This window comes from Silene latifolia, chromosome 1, assembly GCF_048544455.1.
Source record: "Silene latifolia isolate original U9 population chromosome 1, ASM4854445v1, whole genome shotgun sequence".
NCBI lineage: Eukaryota > Viridiplantae > Streptophyta > Magnoliopsida > Caryophyllales > Caryophyllaceae > Silene > Silene latifolia.
The window spans coordinates 95,866,505-95,876,560 of NC_133526.1; positions in this window are offsets into that span (position 1 = coordinate 95,866,505).

Consider the following 10,056-nt stretch of genomic DNA (forward strand, 5'->3'; position numbering starts at 1 on the left):
GGAAAGACATCGGGAAACTCCCTAACCACAGGGATATCCTCTAACTTAGGCTCAACTGAAACACCCTAAGCACAGCACAGATAGATCTGATAACCCTTTCTACCCAAGCTAACCATATTCATCGCAGAAACCCACTTAACCATAGGTGTAACCCTAACACCTTGATAAGAAACCTTTGAACTTGTAGGACACTTAATAACGATCTTCTGATTACGACACAGGAACCTGGCGTCATAGCGAGATAACCAATCCATACCCAAAATCATATCAAACTCTCCTAGTTTGAATTGGACGAGATCGGCAGGAAGGATCGCCCATGCGATACTGACAGGTACGTCTTTGAAAAGAACGGAGCAAGAAATAATCTCACCCGTAGGGAGGGATATAGAGGTATGAACGGATGATGAGGAAGAGAGTCCGGCATGGACGGAAATGGATTCGGATACAAAAGACATAGATGCACCCGTATCAAAAAGAACAAAAGCAGATAAAGAGTGAACGAGAAAGGTACTCGTAACCACATCTGGATTAGCATCTGCCTCAGCACGGCTCATAACGAACACACGACCAGTCTACGGAGCATCAACCCTTGGCTTCTGAGGACAATCAACAACCTTGTGTCCCGGGGCTCTGCATGTGTAACATGTGATCGGAGTATCAGGAGCACAACTCTTTCCCGGATGGTAAGGCTTCCGGCATTTATAGCAAGTCATACCCTCCTTCGCTTGACTTTGATCACGCGGTGTATACGGACGAACCTCGAACTTATGCTTCTTTTGGGAAGCAGTGGGAGCAACATAAGGTCTCTTCACGAACTTACTCTTCGCACTCTCCTCAGCCTCGGTACCAAGAACTGAATCATAAATGCTAAGAGAACGATCATAAGCCTGTTGGAAAGAAGTTGAAGGAATACCAGACATAGTAGTCCAGACTTTAGGAGCTAGATTCTTCTCATAGCGACGAGTCCTCTAAACCTCGTCCATAGCCACAGAAGTAACGAAACGTGACAGCTTCACGAACTTGTTGGTGTACTCCTCAACGGTCATGGAACCTTGCTGTAGACGAAGGAACTCGTGCTCCTTCTGCCAACGCATCTCCTCGGAATAGAACCTCTTCTTCGGCGCTTCATAGAAAACAGCTCAACCATATCCTGGTTGAACTTCCAGACCAGCTCTAGCAAGAGCCCACCAGTTGTCGCCTCGTCCTTCAGATAATAGGTGGCGATATCCACCTTCTGATCCTCAGGACAACCAGTAGCAAGGAACAGCTTCTCGATCTCTCGAATCCAAGCCTCCAAAGCAGTAGGATTATTTGCACTATCATAAGTCGGAGGACGGTGACAAGCAAAGCGATCAAACACTGTCGGTTGCGGATGGTTGTTGTTGTTGTTGTTTTTGTTGTTATTGTTGTTGTTGTTGTTGAGGTGATTAGTGAAACTAGAGCTGATCAAGTGCGGGCAGACCCATTTGGCCCAGCCCGTTAGGCCCGCTAAAATGGCGGGCTTGGACAAGAAAAAGCAAAAAATAAACGGGTAACGGACAAGAAAACTAGGCCCGCTAGAATAAATGGACGGGCTTGGACTAAGCAAAATTGCCTATGTGCGGCCCGCTAGGCCCTCTATTAATAGTGACCTCATAAAAACCCTCAATCCTCAGACTTTCTCTGCTCATTTCATTTGCAATTTGTACACTCTAAACCAATTAGGTAGCGTAAATGAATACTTATACCTTACGTATAAGTGGGAGATTGTCAGTATTTACACTTGTCGTATAAAGATTCTCCGAGAATGGACATGCTAACGGGATTATTGTATAAATATACTATCTTCAAGTATTTACACGGAAGTGTATGTAACCGCTAACAGTGCCGCACAAATACCGAGGCAAAAATGAACTTTTGATGTTTGTAGCAGAACATTGCCAAACTTGTGTTTTTTCCAAAATCTAGTAAGCTTATCTTTTGAAAATTAGTATACTTTTTTAAGGGTAAGCTTTTAAAGACAATTGTTAAGATTTAGGGGATGTAGCGATAACAAACTCGTGTTTTAATAGAAACACTCATTTTTGTATTTTATATTAGTCAGCCCCGCGGGCCGGCCCGCTATCTTGAAGTGGGCGGGTACGGACAATGAAAAATGGCCCGCTGAGCGGGCTGGGGCTATAAAATACGGCCCGTCGGACACATTTTTAGCGGCTAGGCCCAGCCCATGTTCGGCCCAAGCCCGCTTATGATCAGCTCTAAGTGAAACCTTCGGCCATAGATGCCAAGGCAGCCTCAAGTCTCCTGATGCGATCAGCATCTGTCTCGCCATTCGCGTAACGCACCATCTGCAAGAACAAAATCTCGTTATAAGTGGTAGAACTTAAGTACCACTCCAAACAACTACTCATACACTTTACAAACATAAGAAAACCAACAAATCCTATTGGTTTTGATACGTCTGTCGTGTACCTATCAAAAATAAACTAACTAAACTAACTATATAGCTAGGGAAGTCAGGTCGATCTCCTTAGGGAGGCAAGATATCTGTAGAAGTCCGTCTATTTGGTCACAAATGGGGGGGTTGTTTGAATTGCTTTCTAAACTAAAGGTTAAAGGAAGAGAAGTAGATAAAAGAGCAGTAAAGGCAGAGAAATAGGATTAAACTATCAGATAGAGAAGGGTCATATCAGGATTTCGGTTCACTACGGTAGTACAGTGACTCAACTGTAAACAGCTTAGACAGATTAATGTGAGACGGATAAGGAAAGGTCCTTTCGGTCCACTTTCTATCCTAAATTACCACTAACTTAATTTTCATCCTCGTCAGGGTAGTCTACTGTTCATAGCAGGCCTATTTAGTCCAATCTTTCGATCTAGGATTAATTTTAGCCAGATTAAAAGGGTGACTCAGAAGCGTGCACTCAACTAAGCCGGTAAAATACAATTAAATTGCTATGGTGACAGAGTCTCATAATTAACTCATCTAAACTATTTACTACATCGTCACATTCCTACCGTAGATCCCCTAATCCCAACATGAAAGAATTTTAGCTACTCATGTTGCTATTTAAACTATCAAAACTAACAGCAGATAAATAACCAGCAATAAACATAATGAAATAAATAATAAAGTGCATAAGAGAGAATTAGGGAAAAGGAATAAACGAAGTAAAACAAATGATTAAAGCAAACAAACGATTGATTATTATTAAGAGAAGAGGAAGAGATTACAATCGTGCGAATCCGGCGTAAAGAACAATCAAATCCGAGCGAAATAAATCCCAAATTAAAGTTACAGTGAAGAAGAAAATAGTGCGCAGTCTTGAATGATAGATAAACTTTGATAGATGAAAATTTGATGCTAATAACCTAGTAACGTAATGCTTAAATAGAAAAACAACTAAGTCCATAAGCTAAAATAAATTCACGGGCTAATTAAAGCCCACGCCAGCAGAAACCACTCGATCGAGTGGAATAAAACCACTCGATCGAGAAAAACTCAGGATAATCTACTCGATCGAGTAGAATAGTTACTCGATCGAGTAACCTCACTTCTCAGCACTTCTAGATCGAGTAGAAAACTTCTCGATCGATCAACTGGGACCATAAAAACCACTCGATCGAGTAGTAAAACTACTCGATCGAGTCTTCTGTCTTCAAATCAGCTCAAGTTCATGCCCGACTACCTCGTAAACCATGCGTTCACGCATTCCAATGCAGTATCTCACTCTGGAAAATCCCTTCTCCTCTAAATGCATGCAAAAAGGACGAAAAATGGTACGATTCCACTACTTTCGCGTTCATTTCTACAAAATGGACAAAACGAACCAAAGTAGCCAATTCGGGGCATAATGCAATATAAATAGTGCAAAAGTACACATAAATACGTGCTAAAATAGGCTAAAAAGACTATATAAAATGCACGTATCAAATCTCCCCAAACCGAACCTTTACTCGTCCTCGAGTAAACTAAAATGCAACTAATGGAACGGAAATGAATACCCAGAGCTAGCTTAACTTGTCTACTTGAACCAATTTAATGCAACAAAAACTGACAGTTATAGCTAAGCAGTCAATACGCAAATGAGTTATAAGCTGTTCAGAAACATAGCTAACCTATCGACCTTGCAAGACCAACAAAATCGGACTCTCTCGTGGTCACTCTTCTCTCATGAAGCAAAGGGTGAATGTTATATGTAAAGAGAGAAGGAAAGACAGTCACTCACCTAACTGCGACCTACATAGCATGCATGCAACAAAAATGAAAGACAATTCAAGTACTAATGCACACATTCCAACCAATAATGTCCGTCACAGCCGAGGGCTTACAAACAATGTGGGAATAGTGAGGTTCAGGTGAGAAAAGGCAAAACAAGTTATGGTAATGTGGAGGTAAAAGCGTCAAGCTAGTTCCTAACAGGACCATATAAGACCATCCGAATCTCAACTGACTGAAAAATAGAATACAAGTGCCCTTCATTTGGCACAAAGCTCACTAAACTCATACACAATCTCCTCAAAAATATGGAATAAGAATGGAGGAGTTAGACGGTCACAAAATTCCCTTTTTTAACACCGTCTAAACGAATCAAATCAAACAAATCAAATCTCTTTTTTTTTCTTCTTTTTTTCTTTTCTTCTTCACGTGGATCAGCTCTTTTTTTTTATTTTTTCATTTTTTTTTCCTTCTTTCTTTCACGTTTTCTTCCTTTTTTTTCTTTTCTTTTTCAATTTTTTTTTTCTTTCCTCCTTTCTTTATTTACACCAACTCCATACAAATGAATACGGGCCAAACTGCAGACGGAAAATCATACCACAAAAGACATACTAAACTAGCTTGACTAGGCAGGCTCAGTTTGGGATGTAGCTAATGGGTCAAAAAGGCAAGTTTTGGCTTATTGTGGAGCTAAATGGGTGAAAAATATAAGGAAAAGGGGAAATTTGCAAGCACCTGGCATGTGACAACAACCACAAACCCGAATATGTGCATTTGACAAGAAATTGAATGTCATAAAAGTGCAAAAATGATGAACATTCTATGCAAGGAGTACTACTCTCAATACCTAATGAACCGGTCATGAATGTCACCAGTTATAAGGCTCTAAAACTCAGAATTTATAGAGTAGGTTGCCAATTTATCAGGTCAAGTCTAAACAGTCAGCTATATTTGAACAGAAACTCGTAGATTATGCGTATGACAAAGCTAATAACTATCTACAGAAGTGCAAGGCTCAAGTAAAATGACAAGTTACAGTGCATTATCATCACGGAAATCTACCATTCCGACTCAACCTATATGCAAATTAAACGTGAATATTTTTTGAATTTTTGAAATTTTCTAATTTTTTTGGTTTTTTGATTGAAATAAATAAACAATGCAAGCCGAAATAAATAAACGTGAATGATAAACAAATGCAAATGCAGACTCAAAAGGATGCAATACCCTCCCCAAACCAAAACGGACAATGCCCTCGTTGTCCTCCAGCATACACCAGCAGATATATACAGGGGAACGGGAATATACAACCAATAAAGAATAAAAACAATAAAATAAAAGGAGACAAAAATAAAAGAGTAAGATGTACATACAAAATACAAACTTCCCCAAACCAGCCAGAAAACTGGGGAATTGAGTAGACCAGTAGCTACTCATCAGCCTCCTTATCACGGATGTCCTCCACCCTGAACTCCGGATCCTCCTCCTCCTCCTCTGCTCAGCTCGAGCTCTCTCCGCAGCCACCGCTGGGTCCTCGTCCTCGTCCTCCTCCTCCTCAGCAGACTCCGGGTACCCCGCACCTGGGTACCGGTAGAAGGAAGAGTGTGGCCAACCCTCTGGGATCGGACAGTGTCGCCTCAAGTGGTACTCGTACAGAGGGTGCAAGGTAAGAGCTAAGTCCCTCTCCATACGAGCTTGTCGCTCTGCAATCGCAATCAACAAACCGTCACGGCGCCCTTGGTCCATGACCGCGGATGCCACAAAGGGTGGAGGTGGTACGAAAGTGTCCGGAAGAACCGGCTGTGGCTGTGTCTGGTCGGTGGGTGCAGGAGTAGGAGTAGGAGTAGGAGTAGGGGTCGGGATGGGAGTAGTCGTGGAAGGCTGGGCACTCCCAGAAGGTGTGGACCCCTCTCCAGTCTCAAGTCTACGCCGCTTCTTGGCGGCGGGTAAAGTGGGAGGTGGTCAGAGTGGAAGGTAGTAGTCCGGGTGAGGTGGCATTCGGTCGCCCCTAGCGACAGTAGGCGAAGGGGTTAGACGGGGGAGAGTGTCACAAGGTAGGTCCACAGACAAGGAACCGTCTATTTTCCATGTCTGGTAGTCTGGGGTCAGCCAATGCTGAGAAAGCATGGCATCCAGACTCAGATACCTCTCTCCCTCGAGGTACTGCAAGTCACGAGGCCAGACGGGGTAAAGGGAACGGGCAAGAATGGTGGCTATGCCACCGCAAGCAATAGATCCCGTCTCCTTCAGCCCCTGGGCCTGAAAGTACTGGGCGGTCAGATAGGAAATGTTGAGAGTAAAAGGACCCTCACAGTCAATGTTCAGGTAACCGCCCAAGATGGAGAGCTCGGTGTTGGTGATGTTGTTCGGCTCCTTTCGGCCGAAAATGGTGCTCCCCCTCAATCTAAGAAAACAACGGGCAGGGGGAAGGTGGACCTGTGCGAGCTTTCGCTCGGGAAAGGTGGTCTGGGCCAAGGTCCGCCAAAGCTGACGAATGACCCTCCTAGGGGCGGTAGCGTCGCCCGTAGAGGAGAGGCCAAGTCTCCTACCAAACTCCTCCAAAGTCATCGGAAAAGTCCGGTTGAACAACCGGAATGACACAGAAGAACTAGTAGGGGCAGCATCGTGTGCCCCGGAGGAGAAGGTGAAGGATCTGAGGAACTCAAGACTCAGCTCCAGAAAGGTACGGCCACTCATAGTGATGAGTCCGGGCATCCCCGTGCCCCGTAGAAGCTCACAAACCGACTCGTAGATGTCGAGTCTCTCAAGTGCCGATTTATCTAAAAACCGGGAAGGTATAAACTCACAGCCTAGGAGGTTATAAAACCTCTTACGATGTATGGCGTTAACGAAAATTACCTGTGGGTAGTCTGGGTGAGAGTCGAGGGAAGTATCCCCTCGGACAATGACCGTGCCAGAAGTAGAAGGTGCAGCTGAAGTAGAAGGAGCGGCAGAAGTAGAGGTAGCAGGAGCTGGTGTAGCACGAGCACGTCCACGACCTCGGCCCCGGCCTCTAGAACTCGAAGTAGAAGCCCGTCCAGTGACGGTGCGAGGAACTAGGGCCGCTCTAAAGGCAAACAGAATCGCAGTGAGTCCGCCACAGTGTGAAAACAATGCGGTGGAGTAGAAGTGGGTCTTGTGACCACCATCGATTTAAGAAAGGCTAGCAAGCGGTGCTAGCAGTGATGGTGGTGTGGATCAAGTGGCAGCCGAAACGGAGCTAGCAAAGAATGCTAGTCGGCGTAAAAACAAGACTCTAGAACAAACTAAGAACACGGGAGTGCTGTCCGGTGCGGAGACGGTAGTAACAGCAGGGAGTACCGTCTCTGACAGAGACAGAGATGGACTGGCAGAAGAGCTCAACGAAGGCATTGAGCTAGAATCCATCTGTAAACAAATAGGGCAGGGGAATTGATAAGAATAAGACATGAAACAGCGTGTAACAGCATGAATTCGGCATGAAAAATCCCCTAACCAGTCGAAAAATTCGACTTACAGCATAAAAATCCCCAACTTTCCTCAAGAAATTTCGAATGGCAGAAGGTAAAAACAGCGATAGGGTGCCAGGTACAGGCAACAATTAAACAACAACTGAGGTAAATTAAGCATGAAAACACAGTATGATAGTCGAAAACCCAGTATGACAGTCGAAAATTTCGACTGTAAAGACCCCTTAACGCAAATCTCGCGCAAAATTCGAATTTAAACATGTTTAAGCAATGAGGAAAGGGGATTCATCATCAAGTAAGACAAAGAAGGGTAAGCAATGACAGTTAAAGTCGAAAAATTCGACTAAACAAAGAATGTCGAAACCCTAATTCCAAGTTACCTCATAAAAATTCGAAATAAATGAAATTAAAATGCAATGAGGATGGAGGAATTACTTACTTGATGAGAATAACCTACAAATTGTAATTAATCTTAAAATAACAAGCAAAAATGGCGATTTTTTTGATCGAAAACCGCAAACCCTAACCCCGCTAATAAACCGTGAAAACTAGCACAAATTAAGGGGGAAACAAGAGGTTTTGAATGATTAATTAGCAAAGAACAAGATGTAGGTGACGGATTTGGTATGAGGGCAAGAAATATGAGGGATTTGGGGGATTTTGTGTCGCAAATAGGGAGTAGAGTCGAAAAATTGGGGAAGAATGAAATGAGAATCAAAAATAAAGGAGTTAAAGAAAAACTCCCTGCGTCTCTTGCGTTTTCACTCGATCGAGTGTTTTAGAACTACTCGATCGAGGACTTTATGGATCCATCTACTCGATCGAGTAGAAATTTACTCGATCGAAAACTCCCCTTTTGTGCTTTACTCGGTCGACTAAAATAGAGTCACTCGATCGATCAGAATCCACTCGATCGAGTACAAAGAGTACTCGATCGAGCTCTTTTTCTCGTGTAAGCTCCTGAATTCGTCATTCTTCCTTTATATTTGCGTAAAAATTCACCAAACCTGCATAAAAACACTTGCAAAAATATCCCAAAATACCAAATACGCAAAGTAACAGTCTATAGTCTTTATCTACGCTAAAAATTGTCTAAATTCTAATTGTCCTAATAAAAAGCAATAAAAGAAATTCAACGGAAATTCAAAAATTGTTTATACAAAATGGTACACGGGGCATTTCCCCGCTCACTTCCCAAAGCAATTCAGTAGCCCCTCGGAGGGCTCCCGACGGAGGACGCGTCACCTCGAACATTGATCGTCCTCTTCAGCTTCCATGAGCTTGAACTTGAATCATTCGGGGGAGAATAGTTCACATCCACATATGCGCGAACTTTTCTCACCCTTGCTCCTTTTTCACCAGCTCTAGCATCGTTACTCCCAATTTGATTGACATTAATTGCACAATGCCCTTTGATAGCTCCTTCATTGTCTTTATCTGTACCTGCAGCAAGGAAAACAGACGAACTTTCCTCCTTTTTGCTCTCAACCTGAGGCGGAGGGGTAACAATAGCAGCACAATGCTCCAAATTTTCATTTGGAGTGTCAATAATAGGGTCAATAGAAGAGAGGGCATTGCAAGGCTGAGCTTGCATGGGAGCCCTCCGGAACTTAGACTGATGGAATATCAGCTCCTCGTCCCCAACCTGAAAAGTCAATGTCTTGCCCCCGACGTCTATTACTGCACGGGCAGTAGATAAGAATGGTCTCCCTAAAATAATAGGGGTATGTGCATCTTCGGGGATGTCAAGTACAACGAAATCAACGGGAATAAAGAACCTCCCGATCTTAACAGGTACATCTTCTATTACACCTAGTGGCCATGATATACTACGGTCGGCCATCTGGACAGTCATGTTGGTGCAATTAAACTTTGTGAAACCAAGTCTCTTAGCTAGAGACAACGGTAAGACACTCACGCTAGCGCCTAGATCGCATAACGCGTTATCAATCAAATGGGTACCAATATGACACGGAATCGAAAAACTACCCGGATCTGACTGTTTAGGAGGTAACTTATTCTGAACTAGGGCCGTCCCCACCTCAGTCAAGGCTACCGTCTCATTATCACTAATATGCCTCTTACGTGTTAAAATTTCTTTCATAAATTTAAGGTAAGAGGGTACCTGTGTTAGAAATTCGGCGAATGGTACAGTGATCTGTAAGCTTCTCAAGATTTCGGCAAAGTTGCCGAATTGTTGAGTAGTTTTAGTACTCTGCAGACGCCTCGGGAAGGGAACCGTGATGGGTATCTCGAGTCCCTTGTTTCTCTCTTCTAACGTGTCAGCCGGATCAAGCTTCGTGTCCTTTAGACGCTTCTTTCCTCTCGAACGAGGGCTTTCAGGCGATTTCTCACTTAATCGAGCACTAGCAGGCTCTCGATCAAGCTGCCCATTATCCATACTACTCG